The following is a 25296-nucleotide window of genomic DNA, read 5'->3' on the forward strand; positions in this document are numbered from 1 at the left end:
AGGCAGCAACCATTGTAAAGAATATTGATCTCTCCTTATCCACGTTTTTTCAGTTATCTCCACTTTCATTTTAATTTTAATAACCATGGTACACACATATCACACAGTCACAACTATAAGACCTAAACCTTTCCCATTTAAAGCTTCACCTTCAAAAAGTGAAAATCTATGTGCTAAAATCTTATTGCACAGAGCCTGCAAATTTTTAAAAATTGTAATATGATAATGAAATTGTTCCTGGGTCAACATTCATAGCCCAAAAAAGGGCTCTAAACTCATCTTTCATGTTGGAAAGATGCTCAGATGATCTGAGACTAGGGCCTTGAATATTTTATACAACTTTTATATCCCAACTGAAGTTGAAAATTGACTTCTATAGTACAACTGCTTCTTTTTTAAAAAAATAAACATTTTTACTGACAACCATTCATTTATATCCTTATGACTCTCCAGGTATGTCATTACCTATCAGAGAAAATATGAATAGGACAAAAATAATGCTTTCTTCAGGTTTTCCTTGTTACAGAGTTAAGGAAAGAGAAGATGCAATGGGCCAGGTTCAATGGGCCTGATGTAATCATAATGAAGTAAAGGGATTTACACCAAGGATAAATTTGATCCAATAGTTCTCTTTTGATCAGTTAAATTGTTAATTATAAGTGAAATTCAATTCTGTATCTTTTTGGATATCCATTTTTTTGTGAATTTCAAGTTTGAAAAATTTATTGAACTGCATATTTTCAGGTATTATAAGAAGAAAAATGGTATAGTACTTTACCTGCTATTTAAATGTAAACAAACTTTTTTTTTAAAAATGCTGCATTTTAGTATTATTTTTAAACTTGATATATTTCCTGGAATAATATCCTGCAGCAAAAATTTTTGCAAGTTAATGACTTGCTACACAAAAATATTTTAAAAGTGTATTTAAAATGTATTACCTTTTAATTCCATATATCACATAATCTTTTAATATAATCTTAACTGAAAGAGGTCAGTGTCAGCTATAACTAAAATATGTCATATTGGTTGGATCTGATAAACATCTGAGACCAAACTATGGTCTGTGCTGCATATAGCAGTAGTCGCTACTTAAATCTACGAAAACTGCATATCCTCATCCCAGGTCAGAATTTGGCCTATACAATAGCTACTACTCTTCTGCTGAGCTAGGCAATATTATTCTCTTCATGGAACTTCTCTGTATAATTCATATTTCCAGAGCACGGAAACTGACAAGCTCCAATATATTTGTATACAAATAGTTTAAAAGGTTATTTTTTTTGTTTAAAAAAGACCAATAAAAAACACCAGTAAAGCAACAGAAAGATGAATGCACAATAAACACTGAATAAATTAGTGTATTTTCAGAAACAAAGTATTGCAAGTACTGTATAATAACCAACTTCTGCAAAATGGAAGTCAGTATACAATCCCTTATAACTAGGAAACACATGTTAAACCACTTAATTTATTCTCTGACCAGTGATAATTCTTATCTATGGAAGATTTTCTATTACTTTGTCTGTCCTTAAGTCATCCTGATTTAATATGCCCTTTTCATTTTACTATATATGATCTTTGATGTCTAATAATAGTATCACTGTACACTGTAAAGGCCAATTCAAATATATTCTGTTCTATTGTTTATAGGCTCTTTTAGTCATATGTGAATGCTTTCAGTTGTGTATTAAGCAATGCATTTAATAGCTATCAGATGTAGTTGGTTCTCTCCCTCACCCTTTCCCAAGGGGGAAAATTGTATGTGAAGTGGAGTGTTTATGTTAGAGAATGCGAGGTCAAAGAAGTAGATCTTGCACTTGCAGTGGCAGGTAGAGAGGTTTGTGATGTTTCTTAGTTCCTGTGGGAATTCATACCATAGTTTCCGACAGGCCTCTGAGAAAGCTGTATCTGCTGCCCAGGAAAGCTTTATAAAATATGTTGTACAATGAGTTTGTATGTAAAAATCATGCTGGCTCATGCTGTGGAAATGTATCCATTGTCAAGAAAGCTTTGCCATGTCAAGATATATTTAATATATAACGACTGAACATATATAACGTTATTGAAATTACAGCATACAGAGTATGGTGTATTAACACTGATGATGTGAAAAGACTTTTCGGTGACTGGATAGCACAAAGTCGTCTCTACTTCACCACAGGGTATTCTCTGCCAGCATAATGAGGAAATTACCTTTGGCAGACTGATGTTACTGGTTAATTAACATGCGAGCGCTCCTTCCTTTACATCTGGACATGTAGATTCAGATTTCCAACTGCAGTGATGTTGCTCTCATGCTTTAATCATAGTTCTCTTGTGAGGACATCTGAAATTGCAGAATTCATTTCAACAACATATCAGATGTAGAGGCTAGCCTTTCAAATATGTCCAATATACAGCCCTCAATCAGAAAGCTCAAGATTCTCTTTAAAGTAGGGCAAACTTTATCTCCTTATAAACACCACAGAGCTTAAATGTCTTTAATTCATACCTACAAGATACATACACAGTATTACTCATGCCTTCATATTAGTGATATGAAGAGGAAACTGATCTTAAAAACACAAATGTGAATTAAACTGACTTTTTTTAAAAATCAAGAACTATGCATTCTTTGCTGCTCACTTTGTGTTAAACTGCCTAGAAACTAGTTAGCAGAAGTTAATAATGTTTACAGTCTCCCTAAGCCACTTTGACATGAAGCTGTGTCTGTGAGGCATCTTTATTTGGATGGAAAAACGAAGTTTCACTAGAAGCAGTGTTATTTTGCTTGGAGTTCATAAGATGAAACCTGAAAACAGAAAAGGCTTGAAAAATCTGTACCAAATCTAATAGTGAACCTCAGGCAAGTTACTTTTTTTAAAAAAAATTATTTACCTGGAGAAAATTCAACTTAGATGAAGTATTTTGTTTTTCATTGAAGTTCTGCTTTTAGCCAATTTAACAGTTGGGTTGACTGAAGCATCAAGACAGCTGGTGACTTGCCCCAGGTCACACAATGAATCAGTAGCTTAGCTCTTGATAGAACCTAGAACTCTACAGGCTCCCAGTCCTTTAACTTTCACCATTAGACTGCTTCGTGCTAGCCTTTTTGCAACCTAGAGAGTGCTTCTGGCATATAAGTAGCTGCAGTGACAGAACATGCTTTCTGTTCCTGGCTGCTGGTCACAGCGTTGAAATGAGCCAATATAAGTCAAACATGAGTCAGATAAAGTGGTTAGGGAAACAGTTCCCAGGTAGGGGGAAATGATTTCAAAACCAGGGCATTTACTGTAACTACAGACTTTGGAGTAATATGAGAGTTTTAAAACATTCCCTAAAACCAAAAACATCTTACATTCTGGCTATTTTTTTTCAAATATATTCCTATTTTTAAAAAGTCAGATTAGTGAATTTTCTGTTGTGAATCTGTTTCTCAAACACATTTCATCAAAGTCACAAGGTTATGTACTGTAAATCAGATATTAGATACACAGGGCTATCTTTTAGGTTGCAGGCAAAAAGTCTTAGAGAACATTTTGCTAAGTGCACTCAGTAAAAACAATAAAGAAACTGAATGATTATTTTTGTAGGTTTGTTGATGGGGACGAAATTTCATAAGGAGCTGAAAAAATGTCATCCCTACAGGTGTTTGTCTCCAAGTCTTCTCTATAGTAATTCAAATTTATTTGTATTTTTCCTCCTATTCTGAGAACTGAAGCAGGGTCAAGCTGCAAATACTAGACAATGTGTTTTGATAAGGCAACAGAATAAATAGAATAGAATTAATTAACACAAAATATTTTACACCTAGAGCAGATAGACTCAAATAACCAAAGTAATAAATAAATGGGAAAAATAATAAATACCCATATTAGTGTGACTTTTAATCACTTTCCCCATGATGTAGTGCAAATAAAATAGACCAATAGCTTTTTTTAATACTAACATACAAAATTCAAAGTTTCCTTGAAACTACTTGTTGTAAAAATAATTGGTTTATTGAAATTGGAGTGTTAAATAGGAACAAAGGAGTGGAAGAAACTTCCTGGGTCTTCAAGCCCATTCCCCTGCTAACCAGGGGAATTTTAATAAATGTATCAAGCTCCATCTTGAAACTAGTTAGGATGTTTCCCTTCTCTCTCTCCCACTACTTCTTTTGGAAGTCTGTCTCAAAGCCTCAATCCTCTGATGGTTAGAAACCTCCCTCCCTGATGTTTACTGCCCTGATATATTTATAGAGAGCAATCATATCCCCACTGAGCTTTCATTTTGCTAGGCTAAACAATCAAAGTTCTTCCAGTCTCATCTCAGAAGATAGGCCCTCCATTCCTCTGATCTTACTAGTAGCCCATTCCAGTGGCATTTTCTGATTGACCAAAGGCACCTGGCAAAGGATGAGAAGGGTACAGACATGGAAAAATCAAACAGACTGATGCTTCTTTTCCTATGTAGACTGGTGCATCTGGAGCAGGGCCACAAGGACAGACTGGTGGGACGACAGTGTCACACAGACCTGGGATGACCAGCAGTGGGTCTGGAACTTTTCCATGAAGAAAAATAAATTTCTGGAGCTTTGTGAGCAGCTTGTCCCAATCCTCCAGCATCAGGAGACACAAATGAGGGCAGCCATCCTGGTCCAAAAGTGGGTTGCGGTAACCATTTGGAAGCTGTCTACCCTAGACTGCTACAGGTCCATTGCTAACCAGTTTGGCGCTGGAAAGTCAACTGTTGGTAAAGTGGTTGCAGAGGATTCAGAAGCAATCAGGCATATGTTTATCCCAAGGCAGTGGATATAAACAATACCCCTAAATAACAGCTGGTTTTGAGAGAACTGTGCAAGGGTCATTGATGGGACTTATGTGCCCACAGTTTGCCCTCTTCAAGAAGCACATGAGTACATAAACAACTAAGGATACTATTCAGTTATTGTGCAGGTTCTTGTGGATCACCAAGGCCAATTTATGGATGCCAACATGGGCTACAGTGGAAAAATTTATGATGCCAGGATTTTCTGCCAATTGGGAATCTACATTCATGGACAGGCTGGGACACTATTCCCACCAAATGACATTGTCATAAATGAAGTAACTATCCCCACAGTCATTCTAGGGACTCTGAATACCACCTGGTATCTTGGCTTATAAAACCATAAGCTGATTTCAGACAGCCTGACAAAAGAAGGTTTAATTACACTGTCAGCAGTGCAGAATGGTGGTTGACCGTGCGTTTGGCTGATAGAAAGCCCACTGGTATGGGCTGCAGACATGTTTGGATTCCTGTGTCATCAATGCATTGTTGTGGCTTACTGTGCTCCTCACAATCTTTGTGTAGCCAAAGGTGAGCTATTTGCCCCAAAGTGGAGGTATGACAGTAATGGATTGATGAACCAGTACACTCAGCCAGACAGTGCACCTAGTGCAACTGGGACGGGATGGACCTAGGCAACAAAAGTCAGGGATGCTCTGTGCTCCCACGTTATGGACTTGCATCGACCAATGGAGAGAGAGAATAGTACATCTATGGATGTGCTTATACACTGTTTATGGTAAATGAGGTACTGTCATATCGCACACTGGAATTGGAGTGGGGAGATTGATTACCATGCATTGTAATTATGAATAACATGACCACTTATTAAATGAGGGCGGGGTGGAGAGGAAGCAGCAAGAACTGTGGATTTACAGTATGGCTTGATGTAGAGAAATGTATTGAGAAACAGTGTTTGTATACAACTCCGCAGTTGTCCCTGATCATGTGTTTACCTTTACTTGAAATATACATTAGTGATGGCAATAAAATTCCTTAATAAAACAAAAACCCCTTATTTTTGCCCATGTATTAGAATAGTACCTTACTAGCCCATTGCCAGGCAGACCAGGTGCCATTAGCACACCAAAACACCAATAACAAACATACCCCAAAATCTTTAACAAAAACAAAATGCATGAACAGTGAAAACAGTGAAATCATTTCAAAAAAATTAATCCCCTGTCCTGTTTTTCTTTCCTTTCCTTCCACATTTAGCATGCTCTTGGCACTGCTGCAGGTGGGTGGAGGCATTCATAGATGTGGAGTCTGCATGGGAATGGGCACATGCAGCGAGGAAGGGGCCTGCACAAGAGTGGAGGACTACCCAGGGTTGAGTTGCCCTACCCAGTTGCTATGAGGTGTCAATTGCTTGGGTGTGAAGATGGAAAGCAGGGTTATACTCAAGCCTGAGTCTGAACTCAGGCTTGCACTGCGGTGTAGACATACTCTAAGTTACACGGGAGCCATTCGTGCTCCCTAAGCAGCCCAGAATTGGGAGGTTACAAATGTGGCTTAAAGAGTGTCACCTGCAAAATCTAGCACTCAGGGATATCTTACAGATTTCTGACATTTGGCGAGGACTCTTGAGTTTGAATTGATTGTTCTCTTCCATAATAGTAGTTCCCTCCTTGTCCCCCCACAATCAATGACAGATATGATATAGATAACATTCATTTTAAAAGTCATTCAAGTGTAACATTCCTTTAGCTCAAGTGATAGAGACCAATTCTTTGGCGCTAACAATCCCAGATTCTGTTCCTGTTGATGTGTGGTGGCCTCGAGAGGAAGATTAACTCCTGTAGCTCTCATGCACTTGATACATGCATTATCTGGTATGCAACACACAGGCTAAATGGGTAACATCCTCCTCTGGTGCTTGGTCAACTGAAGAAAAGCATCTATCATTATATGTATCCTCTATATATGGAACTGCTCTAATCATTTTTGTTTTCTGCTAGCGTATGTGTTTATTTTGTTTGATGAACTCTATTGGATAAAATGAAATAAACTAATTTATGAACAAATAAGCCAAACAAACTTTACAACCATTCAGCAGCACTTCTGAGCACTAAGTTAAAAAGGCAGCTTAATGATGCAGTTTGTGGAGACATAGCTTATTGTGATAAGTAACACTAAAGGAGCTAAACGTAAGGAATTCCCTTCACATTATTTCACTTTTATGACACTCTGGGGCAGCCCTGCAGCCTTTTTTCTCCTGACCAATCCTACTGATTTCAGCTGGACCACTCAGGTCACTAAAGATTGGGGCCTCTGTTTCAGTTGGTAGGTTTTTTGTCTGATTACTAACTTAGGTTCAAATTCTGTTATGATTTACACTGTGGGGAAACTAGAACAACATTCTGAAAGTATGATTACTGTCTGGCTTATCTTTCACTGACAAGAAATTGAAGCATCTCATCACTAACTAAAGCAAATCATTCTATATTTTTTAATCCACTATCCCCCAAATACCTTAGTTCTTCACAGAGTTGTCCATAGAGGACATCATGGTGATATCTGATCTTCACTTCTTAGCTTGTTTTTCCGTACGGAGGGGAAGTATATTGGGTGTGGTGTTTGTGATGCTGTGATGATGTGAGGTGTAGAAAAACATAGCAGAAGTGTAGAATTCCGGGCCTTTTAAACACTACTTTTAGCAGAAAGCAATGTTAACTTTATTTAAAAATGCATTGTTTTGACTGCCATTTAGAGCAGTGTTTTGCCAAACCATTCCTCATATTTCTTCCATCAATTCCATTTCAAAAAACGAAAAACTATAGCTTTTCCTCTCAAAAGAAAACTAGTCAGACAAATTTTCTCCATTCCTCCCCCCTTCAAAAATGTCAGCCTGGCCTTGGATGCATGTTCAGAGGCTCTGAGTACAGTCAATGAGACCTGCACATGTACATTCCAAGGCAGAATTCGGCCCTAGTGTAAACGAAGCAATACAAATTCCAACCGAAATAATTCACTTTTCCTGAAGAAATCCCTTCAAGAATTTTGGTAAAATTGAAATTATGTTTTTCATTCATTTTACAAGACTACACTTTTAATAGATTATTATAATCTGCCTGCTTTTTAAGATAATTTAAGCAAAAGTTGCTTGTTTTTGGAAAAGGAGGGATTCCTGAACATTAGTGGCACGGAAAAATAAAATATGGGAAACCCTTTCAATAGAAACAAATGACAGATAGCCTCATATCACTATCCAGTTGATTTATTAAAGTACGGTTACCATCTTCAGAATTGAACACACTAAATATACAGATAAGAGGCTGCCCAAACACTAATGAGTCTTTTAAAGCTAACTAATATATGTTATGCATAAGGTTTGTTAATACTTGTATGGCAAGTCCATGTATGTTAATAATGATAAAATAAAAAGTTAAAATGTAGTTATGGGCAGAAAAGTGTTTATTCAAAAATGTCATTTTACCACTCAATCTATCAGCTCTTTGTATGTCAACAGAAATGCATGCAGTACTTAAACTGTGAAAAGTAAGGTTTTTAAGTACTTTATTACATTATACATTTGAAAATGGGCTCATTGGCAAGAAAAAATTTATCGGGGCATATGAATTTTTCAGTTAAAAAATGGACCTATTTTTCTAACAAAGATGGATTCTCACTGGAAGAAGAGGGATTTTTTGTTTGGTTGGTTAGTTGTGGTTTTTATATTTTAATATGAAATTCCGATTAGTTAAAAATGTAACTTCAAAGTACAGAATTCAGTGCAACAGAAGCTTTGACATTTTCACAGATCTAGGTCCTGAGCCACCAAATCACTTAAGCATGTGACTAGTCCCATAGGCACTTTAATTCTTTTCTGGATTAGATATAGAGTATGAAGTCCTGGCCCCATTAAGGTCAATCATAAAACCCCTAAAGACTTTAATGGGGCCAGGATTTCACTTGCTTTACCACACACTTTCTAAACACATTTAACTATAATTAGCACCCCAGAAATAAAATGCAGTTTTGGAAGAGTGATTCAATTCTGCCTCATGCACCGTCACCAAACTTCTAAGCTAAGGTTTAACTGTAGAATCTTTATGCCTAGTGAAATTGTAAGAGGCAGAAAGAATTCAGCTTCACTTTAAGACCCTAGGTGGAGATTTCAGGCCTGGAAGTTAGAAATATTATCTTTTGACTTGTAAACTGAACATATTTGAAAAAGTACAAAGAAATAATAAATATGTATGCTATATTTAGAGAATCACGTTTCAGTGTAACCACTTACTCTACCTGATCTGAGCAGAGTCTATGTGTGGGTTACTATTTTAGCAGCAAAGCTGTGAGAATCAACAAAGTCCAGAAAGTAAAGTGATATTTCAGCAATTAAAGTATATTCTGGAACCATCATTGCAACTTTCTGAAAAAGAACCTAAATAGTTTTAGGGAAGGAAAATGAAAAATGGCCTAAAACCTGTCAGTTTATTCCCACTACTGAATAGCACAGTATTACTAGTAAAATCTTGTTGATTAAAAGCCAGAGGCATTTATGAAGGGACATTTGAAAAATGGAATGGAAAAGTCACTGTTACAAGGAGGGACTGATAATTGAGTGCTGTTTCTGAAGAATGCTATGTTAAAATCTGCACACGGAAAATAGTAAAAAATTGAAAGTATAATATTAAAGAAGGACCATGCACTGATGAAAAAATGTGAAGTAACAGCATCAATAATGGAACAAATAGCTATGCAAGATACCCAACAATACCAAGAAAAGAATCGACACAGAAGATAGTCATTGCTAATTCACAGTCATATAGATTCACAGATTCCAAGACCAGAAGGAACCATTGTGAACATCTTGTCTAATCTTCTGTATAACCTTCATTACTCAGTGAGGGTGGGAAAACAATAACAGAAAATGTGGAAATGGTGGAAGTGCTAAATGATCTTTATGTTTCAGTTTTAACCTAACTTAAAAAGTTAAGTAGTAATTGGACATCTAACAATGAATGCCAGTGAAAATGAGATAGGATCAGAGATTAAAATCTTGAAAGAAAAATATTTAGACAAGTTAGATGTTTTGAAGTCACCAGGGCCTGCTGACATACATCCAAGAATAGTCAAAAAGTTGACTGAGGTGATATCTGAGCCATTAGCAATTATCTTCTAAAAGTCATGGAAGACAGGTGAGATTTTCAGAGGACTGGAAAAGGGCAAATATAGTGTCAGTCTATAAAAAGGGAAGAAGGACAACCCAGGGAATTACATACCAGTCTGCTTAACTTCAGTACCCAGAAAGATAATGGAGCAAATAATTAAGCAATCAATTTGCAGACACCTAGAAGATAATGGATTTGTCAAGAACAAATTGTATCAAACCAACCTGCTAGCTTTCTTTGACAGAGTAACAGGCCTTGTGGCTAGGGGGAAGCAATACATGTGGTTTATCTTGATGTTAGTAAGGCTTTTGATATTGTCTCACATGACCTCATAAACAAACTAGGGAGATACAACCTGAATGGAGCTACTGTAAGGTGGAAGCATAACTGGTTGAAAAACCATTTCCAGAGAGTAGTTATCAGTGGTTCAAAGTCAAGCTGGAAGAGCATAATGAGTGGGGTCCTGCAGGGATCTGTTCTGGATCTGGTTCTTTTTAATATCTTCATCAAAGATTTAGATAATGAGACATACTAGCAGGGGTATTGTAAGCAAGACACAAGAACAAATTCTTCTGCTCTACTCTGCACTGATTAGGCCTCAGCTGGAATATTGCGTCCAGTTCTGGGTGCCACATTTTAGGAAAGATGTGAACAAATTGGAGAAAGTCCAGAGCAGAGCACCAAAAAGGATCGTGACCTATGAGAAAAGGTTGAAAAAACTGGGTTTGTATAGTCTAGAGAAGAGAAGACTGAGGAGGGACATGATAACAGTTTTCAAGTACATAAAAGGTAGTTACAAGAAGGAGGGAGAAAAATTGTTCTCCTTAACTTCTGAGTCTAGGACAAAAAGCAATGGGCTTAAATTGCAGCAAGGGAGGTTTAGGCTGGACATTAGGAAGAACTTCCTAACTGTCAGGGGGTTAAGCACTGGAATAAATTGCCTATGGAAGTTGTGAAATCTTCATCTTTGTCTAACCTGCTCTTAAAAATCTCCAAACACCTGTCAGAGGTGGCCTAGATAACACCTAGTCATGCCTAGAGTCTTGTTGACTGGCCTATAAGACCTTTTGATTTCCCTCTCAGTGCTATGATTCTATGATTCTATAACAGAAGCCATAGAATTTCTCCAAAATAATTCCTAAAGCATATTTTTTTAGAAAACATCCAATCTTAATTGGAAAATTGCCAGTTATGGAGAATCCACCACTACTCATGGCTAATTACTTTCTCTGTTCAAAATGTACACATTATTTCCAATCTAAATTTGTCTAGCTTCAGCTTCCAGTCATGGGACCATGTTACGCCTTTCTCTGCTAGATTGAAAAACCCATTATCAAATATTTTTTCTCCATGTACATACTTACAGCATATAATCAAGTTAACTCTTAATCTTTGCTTTTTTAAGATAAATAGTTTAACTTCCTTGAGTCTATCACTATAAAGTATGTTTTTCAACTCTTTAATCATTCTCAAAGCTCTTTTCTGAATGCTCTCCAATTTATCAAGATCTTTCTTGATTTGTGGGTACCAGAACTGGACACTATTCCAGAAGCAGTCATGCTAGTTCCACATACACAGGTAAAATAACCTTTCCACTCCTTCTTGAGATTCCCCTGTTTATGCAACAAAGGATCGCATTAGCTTTTTTGTAACACTGGGAGCTCATATTCAGTTAATTTATCCATCACAACTCCCAGATGTTTTTCAGAGGCACTGCTTCCCAGGATAGAGTCCCCCATCCTGTATATGTTTGTTCCTAAGTATATACATTTACATTTGGATGTATTCAAACACACATTGTTTGCTTGCCAAACTTACCAAGTGATCCAGATTACTCTGTATCAGGTACCTGTCTTCATTATTTATCACTTCCCCTAATCTTTGTGTTATCTGCAAACTTTATGAGTGACGATTTTATATTTTCTTCTAGGTCATTAATAAAAATGCTAAATAGTGCAGGGCCAAGAACTGATCCTGCAGAACCCACTAGCAACACACTTGATCTATGACGCTTCCCCGTTTGTAATTATATTTTGTGACCTATTAGTTAGCCAGCTTTTACTCCATTCAATGAGTGCCATGTTAATTTTATATCATTGTAGTTTTTTAATCAAAATGTTATGCAGTATCAAATCAAGAGCCTTACAAAAGTCTAAGTATATTACATCAACACCATTACCTTTATCAACCAAACCTCTAATCTCATTAAAAAAAAAGATATCAAGTTCGTTTAACAGGATCTATTTTTTCATAAACCCTTGCTGATTGTCATTAATTATATTACCCTCCTTTAATTCTTTATTAATCTCATTCCATATGAGCTGTTCCATTTTCTTGCCCAGCATTGGTGTCGGACTGACAGGCCTATAATTACATGGGTTATCCTGATCCCCTTTTTACCTGGTGGTACAACATTAGCTTTCTTCCAACCTTCTGGAACTTCTCCAGTGTTCCAAGACTTATTGAAAATCAGCATTAGCGATCCCATGAGTGCCTCAGCCAGCTCTTTTAAAAACTCTAGGATGTCAAAAATTATCTGAACCTGCTGATTTAAAAATGTCTAACTTTAGAGTTGCTGCTTAACAACCTCCTTAGATACTAGTAGAATGGAATGAGTGTTACTACCAACATCTGATATGACTAGATCATCTGTTTTTCCCCAAATACAGAACAAATATTTATTGAACACTTCTGCCCTTTCTGATTATTACGGAATAATTCTAACATTTCTACCTAGTAATGGACCAAAACCACTGTCAGGATTTGTTTTGTTGCTAATATACTTTGAAAACTTCTTATTGTCCTTAGCTCTGCTGGTCATAGATTTCCCTTGTGTCCCTTTAATTCCCTTATCAATTTTCTACAGGTCCTAACTTCTGATTTATATTCATCACTATCAACTTCCCCTTTCTTCTGTTTGTTATATATATAAAAATTTATAGCAGTCTTCACTTTCTAAACCAGATCAATTTTTAACCAATATGACCTTCTTTCTCAATTGTAGATTTTTGAGCATTTAATCAAGTGTTCTTAAACAATTCCCAATTACATTCATATTTTGCTAATTACATTCTTCCTTCCAGCTGATTTGATTCATAATTATTTTCAGCTTCAAGCCATCAAATATATATATATTATTGCTCTGGACTCTATTCTGTTTGCACAGTAAGAGTTTGATCAAGTTATGATCACCTATACCTAAACTACCACAAATTTTTAGTTTTGTGATCATTTCCTCCTTATCTGTTAAGACAAGACCAAATAAAGAATTTCCCAGTGTTGGCTGCAATACAATCATATGGAATGTTTATATGGTGGGATTGAAGGCGCTGTGAAAAGGATTTGAGGACACATTTGCAGGAACAGTTTATGATGATCTGGAGCTGTAAGCATATCATAACTTGGATAATTTGCTGTGTCACAATGTCTATGTCTCCTTACTGTGGCCCTCTCCCACACTTGGTTAATGCCATATAGAGAAGGTTACAACCCATTAAGGAAGGACAGAGTCAGTCAAGAGGAGGGTGGTGTCACTCTACTTCAAAGACACTGTTACTTGATTTGAAAGTATTGATAATTCAGAACCTGACTGCACATAGATCAATGTACTAACCCAACAAGGCCCAGGAACCTATTACAGACCACCAAATCAAACCAGAGAACAGGATGAGTTACTCCTTAAATACGTGTCTAACATGTGGTAAGAAAAATTGTGTTATTATGGGGGGCTTCAGTTTGGGAGTCATATGCTGGCAGTCTCATGCAGCCAGTGGTAAAACATTGTTAGAGTTTCTAAAAATTACAGATAATTTTCTGACACAAAAGGTATTGCATCCAACACAAGGAAATCTCACAGATGGAAAGATTGGGGAAAAATGCCTTATAGTGAGAGCTTCAAGGAGCTCTAACTGTTTAGCTTATCAAAATAGAAGATTGACAGGTGATTTTGTTGCTGCGTATAATATCTTAACTGGCAGAAAATACCATGTACTAAAGGGCTCTTTAATCTAGCAGAGAAAGGCATAACAAGAACCAATGGCTGGAAGCTGAACCTGAGAAATTCAATTTAGAAATCAGGTATGGATTTTTAACAGTGGAAATGATTAAGCTTCCGCACAGATACCGAGGGAAAAGGCAGATTTTCCATCTCTTGATGTCTTCAAATCAAGACTAGTTCCTTTTCCAGAAGATATGCAGTAGCCAAATACAAGTTATTGGGCTCAATACGAGGTGAAATTTAATGGCTTCTGTTTTACAGGATCTAGTGGTTCCTTCTGGCCTTAAAAAGCTATGAATCTATGAAGCAGAGGGGAGAGGAAAGTGATACCCCAATTGCTGGGTGTTTCTGCTTCGATAGGTACACTGGGCCAGCTGCACTCTTCCTCTTCTGCTACACATAGTCATCTATTGGGGTGGTGTTGACAAGCTCTTCCATAAGTAGTATGTCTTGGGGTTAACACCTTATTGAGATGCATGGGTCAGTTTACATCTCCTATAGCTCTTGTTCCATCTGCCTGAAGACTCAGGTAGACCTCACTGCATCAATTACACATGGGTAACATTTCCAAGCTTTTCTTTGCACTCACAAAGTTTAGAAACTTTCCTTTAAAAAAAAAGTAGATTTAGATTCTGATTGAATCACATGATCCCAGGAACTGGTACCCTAGGCACAGGCTATAATACCAATTTTCACTACTTTTCAGTATCTGCTTTCTCTCATTCCTATTTTTCTCTTCTTCGTTTCATTCTTTCTCTCTGAGTCTATCTCACTTTTCTCTTCCACCTAGCCCTTCTCATCAATCTCTCTCTTTGCTTGCCCAAGATTATGGGAAAGAAGAGAAAGGACCATAGTTGGGGTATCACTTTTGTGAGTTGGGATATGGACAGTGCTATTCAAGGGGACTCTCTTGGAGATTGGATAGGACAAAGAGGGGGATATATTGGGGAGGTTATGGATATTGTTAGGCAGAAGCTGGGCTGCTGCCAGTGTATGGAAGAAAGCTGTAATGAGATGCACCTTTAAAGCCATCGAATTTCAACCAAAGATTCCCAGCATTGCTAGAGGTAAGCCTAGGTCCATTGGAATGAAGACAGAACTGAGCATCAGTAACATATTGGTGATATTGTATCCCATAACAACTTCTCACAATCCCCCTTACTGTCTTCACATATATACAATATATTAAACAACATGGATGACAGGTTGAACCCTGTGGTATTCCTAAAGAGAGAGAGAGTCATCAAGAAAGAAGATCTATTCCCCACCACACTGTACTTGGTTGGATTGTGCCCAGCTCTGTAAGGCAATAATTATTGCCTAATGATGTTTCACAGTTTTCCCAAAATATTATGATAAATGCCTTAATACACTAATGCTAAAACATAACAGCCTTTTGATTGCAAAAATACTATAAAATTACATTATATTTATCTTACTACCTTACTGATTTTACATAGCACCCTTACAGCTACTGTCACCACAGAGTATTGCGCTGGTATTACCTATTCATGGACCTCTACAATACCTGGAAGGTGCTATGATTAGAGAAAGAGGAACAAATTTAATGAAGTTAGCAGTCAGGCACATCAAAAAGACTCCTTTAAGTATTCCAAGGTTCAGAAAGGAAACAGCTTGTTTTCTCTATTAGAATATTTATGATAGAAATCATATAGCTGTTTTTATTACTGGCTGTGCATGCACTTGTAGAAAATCTGAGTTTAGTTCTTTTGTTATCCACTAGCATGATGATCCTATATCATTTTCTTGTTTTGAGGGTCACTTTTCTTCTTATGATTGCAAGCTGTATCAGAGTGCACTTTCTTTGAGCATGCATAAAAAGCACGTCTTTCTATTATATGACAGCAATTTTGAAGGTACTTTGGTTGTATGGCTTCCTATAATACAACCACTGACCAGGTGCATTGGTTAGGTTTAGTGGATAGATTCCTCTCCAGCTCAAAAATCTTGTAAATCTTTATTCCTTGGTCTTTCTTCTGCTCCAGTAAAACCTCAGTGCATGACTTAAATGTGATTTTTGCCTGAATAAGGACTGCAGGAGTGGGCTTTCTAAAGGATTCTATTTTTCAAAAAAAAATCTTTTATTTACTATTTTCTACTATTAGAGTTACTAAAAACCCTCAAGCTGCCTGATGTCTGACTTTAAAAATGTACAAAATATGAAGAAAAATCACTACAATTAAAAAAAAGTATTGTATAAATAACAAATGATGCTTTAAATATAAAAGTGATGTTATGAATCCATTGTTATGGGTTTTAACTAATAATTTTAAAAATAAGTGAAATCTTGGTCCTAATTGAAATCAATGGCAAAATTCCCAACGGGACCAGGATTTCACCCAAGGATATTTGCAAGCTCTATTTTTCCATTAGACATGGCTGTTGCAGTGGAGTAAGTGTCTTTCTGAAGTTCAAGAGTGGATGAGAGCCAGTTGGCTGAGGCATAATCTAGAGAAATTTGAAGTGATGAGGGTGAGAAACTGGAAGAGTTTGCAAGGGTGATATCTGCACTTCTGGTAGAAGCATATCCATCATTTGTGATTCAGGTCTGCAGTCTTGGAGTTTAATTAGATCCTAGGCTGCTGTAACCAAATGTGTTCTTTTTTATTGGTGTCTGGCCAAAACATTGTGATCTTTTCCCTCTGATGCAGACCTACCTACCATCATCCATCCCTTTATCACCTCATGACTATGTTGATGCAATGAACACTACATGGGACTGAACATCAGGACTACTCAGAAACTTGAATGCCTATTGGCTTCGTCTACTTTTCTGAGGGACTTTGAGGTTGTGGTTTTAATCTACTGCATTAAGCCGTACATGGTTTGGGATACAGTTACCTCAGGGATCGTGTCTCTCCTCAGGCCAGCTTTTCATAGTTGAGCTTAGCAGAGGTATTCAAGCTGGAGCTCCCTTGATACAAACAAGAAGGAGATGCCGCAGAATGTCCTCCATGGGGGATTCTTGACTCTTGAATTAGCTTTCTCTTTTGTTCACCACAGCCCATTGTAGGTACAGTGCAAAACCCATCTTTTCTCCTGGGCATCAAAAATGATTGAAGTCACTGGAGGTTAAGAGATTATTTACTTGGGGTCTTATGGTTAGATGCAGTTCTTTTGTGTTTGTGGGAGAGACTTTTAATTGGTTATTAGTCCTTTGGAAGTTTGAGGAACTAAAATACAGAATAGAGACCTTTTAGATTTTCTAATGGTTTGTTCTTGAATTTTGGGAGGTGCCTACAGCTCTAGATGGCCACCATAAAATAAAATAAAATAAAATGATGGAATGGCAGTATAAATCTCAAGGTCTCTCAAGTCCTGAGTGTTGTATAACATACCAGTATTGATAAGTGCTAGAAAGCACAGTTAGTGCAGTATATATATTAACGTAAGAATCCTCCTTTCTAGGCATTCTTACATTAAAAGAATTGGGGAAAAATCATCCTTTTCAAAATGAGTCTCATTTGCAAATTGAAAGGTATGGAAAGACCTAAAATAATTTTAACAGCCAGCCATAAATCTCTTACTGAATAGGAACCTAATCTTTTTATCAAAACATGGGGGATCCCTTCCAGACATTGATTAGCTGCATGTACAAATTACAGAGACTTGTAAGTATTCTAGTCATCTATTCTAATTAAAATTTAAATTGAAAACTGGGTTCTAATGAAGAGAAGCTTAGTACTGGTCTTGTGGGAACTCCTTCATAGGGCAAGGGGGAAAAATGAACAAAGGCAAAAGAGATTTCACTCAGGCATTTCCTTAGCATATGCCGTATTGTAACATGAAAAACCATACAGCACATTCCCTTGTTGTTTAAAGGAGCCAAAGCAGGCCTTGTTGTTCTTTACACCATTGCAAATGAGTGGGAAAGCATTTCTATTTCCAAATGGATGAGAAAACTGTGATAAAGCAGAAATAATTTCATAATTTTGTCTACTTTAGGAAAGGTGCTATAATATTTGTTACCTTCAGATTGTCTGGCAGCTCATTCCTGCCCACATAGTCATGATTTATGGCAATAAACACACTGCGTGAATCCAGACAGATCTCAGAACCTTGAGGTACAAAGATCTTGCACCTGCTCAGATATTACACATTGAATACAGGAGTTTAAATTTGCTGAACTAATAGAAAGCACCTGAGAGAAGTGCAGAAGCCAATCTCTCTACACTGATTTGCTTTGGCTATGCTGATAAATTAGTTTTTAAACTTTGAAATGATGTTTTAATGCACTTTTAAATGCAATAAAACAAAGTTTTCACACGCTTAAGCTAATAAATCACTCAATGCATTGGAAAATTCCATATGAATCAAATGATAAACTGCTAAATAATTGAAAACATGAAAGCAATAACATTTCTCAGAAGATGGCTGTGTTACTCCATATAGTGGATATATAGAGAGATACTCTGTATAAGATAATGAAAAATACTGCAAATACTTTGTATTTTTAAAGCCTGTTTCTGTGCTACTTCAGGAGCTGAAGTTTAAATGAGCAGTTACCTAATTCACCATCAAAACTTTCTACCAAGGTCTGCCTGTGTTTTGTGATCAAAATAAACTGCAGACAATGCATGAGACTATAAAGGATCAACCAGACCACCTCTGTCTATATAACAAGATAGGCCATGATATATTTCCCTATATGGACATTTAATTATGCTCTATGTAATCAGAAAGTGTAATAAATTACCGTAGCGGAAAAAAAACCAGAGAGTTCTCATTTGCTGGAAAATCTGTCTACAATTTTTGGTAGGTAATAAACGTGGCATTAAGGCAGTCTCTCTCCCTGGCTGTGAGCTTTCTGTAGATGAAAGTTAACTCTTGTCTTTCAAACTCTGTGAGTGGCAGGTTGCATACCAGAGAGAGAGATCTCACAGTTAATCTATCATGAACAAATATAATGTCTTCTCACAAACCTCATTCTGTCAGCTGTGCTTAGAGGGTTGCAACAGCAATATTCTTCCTGCAACATTTACAGTAGAGAACGCTGAAACACTATAAAAAAAATCACAGGGACAGATTTGACATAGACTACCAGCTGAGTTTGATTAAAATGTACTAAAATTGTATTTTTTTCCTTTCTCTGTAAGCTTCAGTCAATGTTGTTTAATGTCAGTGCTGTTAATGAAGATGTCAGGCTTGTCACTTTCACTGAATACCAACTTTACTAAAAAACTGGTACTACAATTACCTCCAGCTCTATATGATTAAGTTCATCAAAGCACACCCAGGCTCCAGATTGTGCCAGACGTTTGAAGAATTTTCCCATAGTTTGTAGTCTAGTCCATCAGAACTGTTCAACACAATGCACTTGCCAAAGAAAAGAGCTTAAAGAGATCTTTTTTAGTCTTTGAAAATGTACAGAATTTGGCCACACTTGCTGCCACAATCCAGCTACAAAAAACACAGCAATTTTCTTATGTATTCAATCCTATGACATAGAAGCTGATCAACATTTAATCAATTAGAATTTTCATAGAATGTTAAATATATTTACATATTTTTAATTTTTTTTTCAAGAATAGCAAAATAAAAAATGAGCAGCAGCACTTACATGCCATACACATCCTATCTAGATGGTACCTATAGGTAAAGTATGAACATGCTATTCATTATCACTCACCATTAAAAAAAAATCACAGTAACTTATGATAAACATATGAAATAATAATAATAATAATAAAAAAACCAACATAGTGCTCCAAAGCAGTGGAGCAGGGTAAGGAGGAAGGAAGCATACTTGAGATTCTACTCAAGGCTCTACTACAAATTTCCTCAGTGTCACATGGCAAGACATTCAGCCTTTCTGTGCCTCCATTTGTTCATTTGCAAATCCCTTCCTCATGGAGTTATTGTTTTGAGGTTAAATTAATTAATATTTCGGAACATTTTGAGAACATAAGGTTTCTGAGGCAGACTATGAACAGAGGTAACCTACTTGGTATGCTGAAAGATATCAATCCCTAAAATCTTGAGGAGCCCAGTATCTCCTCAAGGTTCCTGACACAATTAGTCTCTCCACCCACGTAGGTGATGTAACTCTCTGTGAAAAGGAACATTGCCAAGGCTCCTGGCTGACTTTTGGCACCAAGGCTCAAAACTTACCATCTTAGAAATGAACTGTGGTTAATTCCAGGGACATATCCAGCAGTTAAATAAATATTGTGTACTAAATGACCTCAGAAGACATTCTTCCCATACTGGGAATTTTCCAGATTGGCTGGCGGTGATACGGAGTGATTATCATACCAGAAGAGGACCTGCTGGTCCTTCCATCTTTCTCATCTCCTAGCCAATGCCACAAAAATGGGGCAAACCCCAGTAAAGTAATATTCAGAGTTATCCCTGCACTTTCTCAAGTCAGTGGCTTGGTACCAATCCTCTCTACTGTGCTGAATCTGAAAATCCATCTCAAACTAATCTGCACCTGGATATCAACCGTAAGTGTCAGTTAGAACTACCACAAAGAAAACAGCACTACATTTCTCAGGAATGAGTCTCGCTTCACAAGGTCATCCATCTTTTACCTGTGACCTGAATGAAGTGCAGTGACTTTCAGCCCCCAGTGGTGATTGAAGACAGTCAATAACAAAAGGTCTAGTTAGAAGACAATGCATTTAGATGCATCAATGGTGCCTGTAGCTGAGGCAATAGTGTGTTTCCCCTTCCCCCCCCCCCCACACCATGTAAACTGTACCAAGGCCTTGAAGTTCTGCCATTGTCTCTGTAGGTAATCTGGACAGGCCACGTACGATGTCCAGGAAAGTGAATTCAGGTGAAGGGGCCTATGAAAAATGACCAAAGGACATCATTATCTGTTTATAAAGGGTGACTGATTCCATTCCTGCTTCCCTAGTAACTGTGTGCTGATAGAATCAATAGAAAGTTTTGAAGGCCAAGCAGGACAGAGCATCGTCCCCACAAATGTAGTTTTGTTAAAATATAAATGACGGTCAAAACAAAAATCCCAGTAAATGAAACTCTACCAGATTAGCAAGATGTGGATTTTATATTGCGTTTGGTCAGTCCTTGTTCCATGGCTTTCGCCAGATTAAAGGATGCACATCTAATGGGAGTGAGCAAGGAGTCTATATCATTATTCTCTCAATGTCTTCCGCAAGGTATGAATTGATCTCAGTCTAGAGTAAAACAAGACTTTCCTCATTACTCTTTTCAGCATATTATACACAGATTACACCCTCACGTTAGGTATTAGTAGTGACTCAAAGGGGCCAACTGCCTACTTCAATAAGTGATGACTGATTTTAGGTTGTATGCCATTGACTGAGCCCCGGACCCTAGTATGGGATGCAGAAGTCTGCTCTTAAGCCTTCTTACTAGTAAGCCACCTCTTTCCATTGGCATAATGGAAAACCAAAAGTTGGTGTATGTTTAATGTAAGTGGAGATAAGATCTTTACCCCCTAAGTCTTACATGCCAGTGGCTTCATCCCTGGCCCAATCCCTTTCTCTTTTATACACAGTACATGTTTGTTTTGTGATTGTTAACACATTTAAGCACATTGTGCTTGTTAACACATATTAATGTAGCTAAATATAGTATGAAAACACTGTTCATTGCAATAGATGGATTACTTATCTGTTGTGCTCCCCTCTTGAGGTTGCTGTGGAATCAGCAGTTTGCTATCTGTATGTTGGCAAAGAGCACAGAAATGGGCCTCCCTTACGATCGATAGGAAGCCTCTCCCAAACAGAACCTAAACTCTTTCTGTAAGTCCTTTCACTCACTTGTGTCTAAATATTCAGGAACATAGGAATTGCTGCACAGGATCAGACCAGTGGTGCACCTAGTCCAACAGTGATCAGTACTAAAGAAAGATACAAGAGAGACTATACTGGGAAAATATGTGCCCAAGAGAACTTTCTATCTAACCTTGCCAGTTAGTGATTGAAGTCTGCCCTGCAACATTAGGCTTTATATCATTACCTGTACTACTACAATAAAAGTTATCCTGTCTAATGTGACTGGATGTTCTCATTATCCATATACATGTCTAGTCATATTTTCAATCTTAGTAAGTCCTTGGCCTTACTGATAGCTTCTGGCAGTGAGTTCCACTGCTTAGTTGTGTATTAGGTAAACAACTATTTCCTTGTATCAGTTTTAAATTTGTTGCCTTTCAATTTCACTGACCATCCTTTTGCTCTGGCATTAAGAGAAAGAGTATAAAGAAGTACCCAGTTTACCTCTTCCATACTGTCTTTGCTATAAATTGAACAGATCCAGGATATTTTTCAATCACTCCTCATATAGTAACTTTTCTCTGTCACTGTTCATTTTTGTTGTCTGCCTCTGCACAATCTCTATTTCTATTAGATCACTTCTTAGATAGAGTGAAAAGGACTGAACACAGTATTCCCAATGAAGGTTTACCATCCATTAAAGAGTGGCACTGTATCATTTTCATTTGTATTTTCCACCCCATTCTTTATACAGCCTAACATTTTGTCTGCCACTGCACATTTGCATATTGAGCAGAGGCTTTCATTGAGCTACCTGCAGTGATACTGATGTCTTTTTTTCCTGAGTGGTTACTGTTACTATAGAACTCAGAAATGTGCTCAAGTAATTCAAATTATGCCTTTGAATGTCCATTACCATGCATTTGTCAACAATGATTTTATTTGCCATCATGCTACCCATTCACTTAGCTTTGGTCCTGCTGAAGTTTGTGCTTAGCTCCCAGCAGGTCACAACAAAGAAGCACTTTACTGACGGTGGCTTGAGGCAATATACCCTCTCCGACCTACTGCTGGGGAGGTGCAAAGATAACTCATTCTCAACGGAGTGCTGTGGCTTAATGTCACATTTTAGCCCTAGGGAGGGCAAAAGGGTCATCACAAATCTATCACAAATGTAACTGGTTTTGCCCCCATGTATATGTCTAATAGAAGTCTCTAGTCTGACAGGCCCACTTTTAAATATCTGTGAATTCAGGGGAGCTACACTAGGGAGGGATTTGAATCACTAGGCTTAACATGCCACAATAGCTCTGATTTTATATGCTGCTATCATCACTCTTTCAATCTTCACATGCCCACTTATTCCTGTCCCTTCTATGTTCTTGCAAGAATGAGGCAACGGGTATTTCATTTTTTCCATACTTTCTTCTTCTTTACAATTACCTTTTTCCCCCCTACCTCTCTTTCCTTCCCTGTCAGCTTTTACTTTTCCCCTTGCTTTCTGTCTCCAAAGCTGGGTCAAACAAACCCATGACCCTCTCTAAAGTCATCTGATAGAGACTCATGTCTGCAAGGACCAAGAGTCAGACATTCTCCTTCCACCTGTCCCAAACAAGCTGTGGGAGGCTGAGGCCCAGAGATAAGATAAGTGACATAGCCAGAAATGGTGCATGTATTGTGGAAACAGGGGAATAATGAATAGAGGTTTCCTGTTAAACAGCAGTTGTAGCCCGCCTTTACCGTGACAAATGGGGAGATTCCTGATCTCTGAAATAGTACAAAGTAGTTCAGATGTCACATTTTTTCCTGGAGCATGAACAGTAAACACCACATTAATCTATATGGGCCTCCCACGAGCCCAGGCTTGCTGCAGCTGTTGATATGGCAGCAAGTGAGTTCCACTGCTTAGTCTCCTTCAAACACCTTTCAGTTCCCTACCTCCTCTCTCTCTCTCATGCTTTGACTGTACTCCCCCATACTGTGATCATCTCTTAACCTCTCAGCTTTTCTCTCCCTAGTTAGATCCTTCCAGAACCTGCCAGCTCTGAGGGACAGAGGAAATGCTCCACTCCACACTGCTAGCCAATTCAGGCCTTTTGATGTATCAGCACAGTTACTGAGCAAGGAATGCTGAACAATTGAACGCTGTCAGGGGAGGGAGCTGCTGAGCATCGAGATTATTGCTTTTCATACTAGTGCTTCCAGCTATCACCCTCTGGCCACAGTGCTGTGGATTTCACAGAGGAACACTGCACTCTGCTGTGGAACACAGTTTGAGAAGCTCCGAGTTGGAGCATCATACAGCATGCCAGAAAGTGCCTTCTTTCCTCAAATAACCGGCATCACCCAGAAGTGTGGGCAAATGTCTATGACACAGGTATACGCTGTTTTGTTGTAACCATGTTGGTCCCAGGACATTAGAGACACCAGGTGGGTAGGGTAACATCTTTTATTGGACCAACCTCTGTTGGTGAGGCAAACTTTCAAGCTTAGAGAGAGCCCTTCTTCAGGTCTGGGAAATGTACTCAGTGTCAAAGACATAAATAATTAGCTTTGGCTTCTTCTATCCCTGCATTGGCCCTGATTCAGGAAACCAGTGAAGCATTCACTGAAAGTGCTTTGCTTAAAGTTTAGCGTGTGCGTCTGTGCTTTGCTGAACTGAAGCCCTTCTTAGCCAGAAATTAATAACCACTCACGCATTACTTCAACATTGGGGTTTGCTGTTATTGCATGATGATGACAAGAATCTCTCACAGGGAGAGTACACATTTTGGGGTCTATTCCCCTTTATTTGCATACACCAACCTGGTTAGGAGTTTCAAACATGTATCTAGAGGAGGAAAGTCCCCCTGCCACATTTCTTGATTTAAATTAATATGAAAAAACATTGAAATATTCTTCCCTTTAGGGCCACTAGATTCTTTCTCTTCCAAATATAATAATTTCTCCCCCATAAGGCTATTAAGAGAACTATATTCAAAAAAATCAAGAGAATATGCCTATGTGCAATTTTACTACATTATAGTTAATGGAAGCAAATCTGCACCTGTCGTACCAGTGCGCTTATCCTACCAAACTACTGGTCACACAAGTCTACCTGTCCTACAAGTTAGTCTTTTACATATAACATACAGACACACATACAGAAAAAAATTTCTTAGGATTGATCTTATTACAATTTAGATGAAATTCACATCTTTTCTTTTCAAATACAGGCTTATTTTATCCAATACACAAAGTGGGACTCTTTCCAATACCATACTGTGCTTCAGAGTTATGCATGTACATACAAACTGTGTTTCTCTAATCAGTGCAAATTCATCCTGCAATTTTCTCTCCTGACCATTACCCACTTTAGCTACTGCTTTTTAAAATAATCTGCTTAGCTACTCTCAGCTTTGAGTGCAGCCAGTTCTCCTAGGTCGGGCTTTGGGTAGATGAGCAACTGTGCTGACTCCAATGACTCACATACTTGTAATTATGTGCACACAGGGAATCCACATCCTTAATTTGTTTTTTGCCCCATGTGGTGTTTAAATCATGAGGTTTTATTTTGTTTTTTACCTGCTTTGCTGCAGCTTCAGCGAGATCTTTGCAAATTTCAGTTTTCCCTGTTCCTGTTGGCTCTTGAGGTGCTGTGCCAAGGTTTAACTGTAAGGCT

At 37.7% G+C, this 25296-nt stretch overlaps 1 pseudogene; it reads right to left on the reverse strand.

Moving 5' to 3' along the window:
* Positions 1–2302: 2302 nt before the first annotated feature.
* The window catches only part of LOC115644948, a 74443-nt pseudogene continuing 51449 nt past the window's right edge, over positions 2303–25296 (reverse strand).

This window comes from Gopherus evgoodei, chromosome 1 (genome assembly GCF_007399415.2).
Source record: "Gopherus evgoodei ecotype Sinaloan lineage chromosome 1, rGopEvg1_v1.p, whole genome shotgun sequence".
NCBI classification, from domain to species: domain Eukaryota; kingdom Metazoa; phylum Chordata; order Testudines; family Testudinidae; genus Gopherus; species Gopherus evgoodei.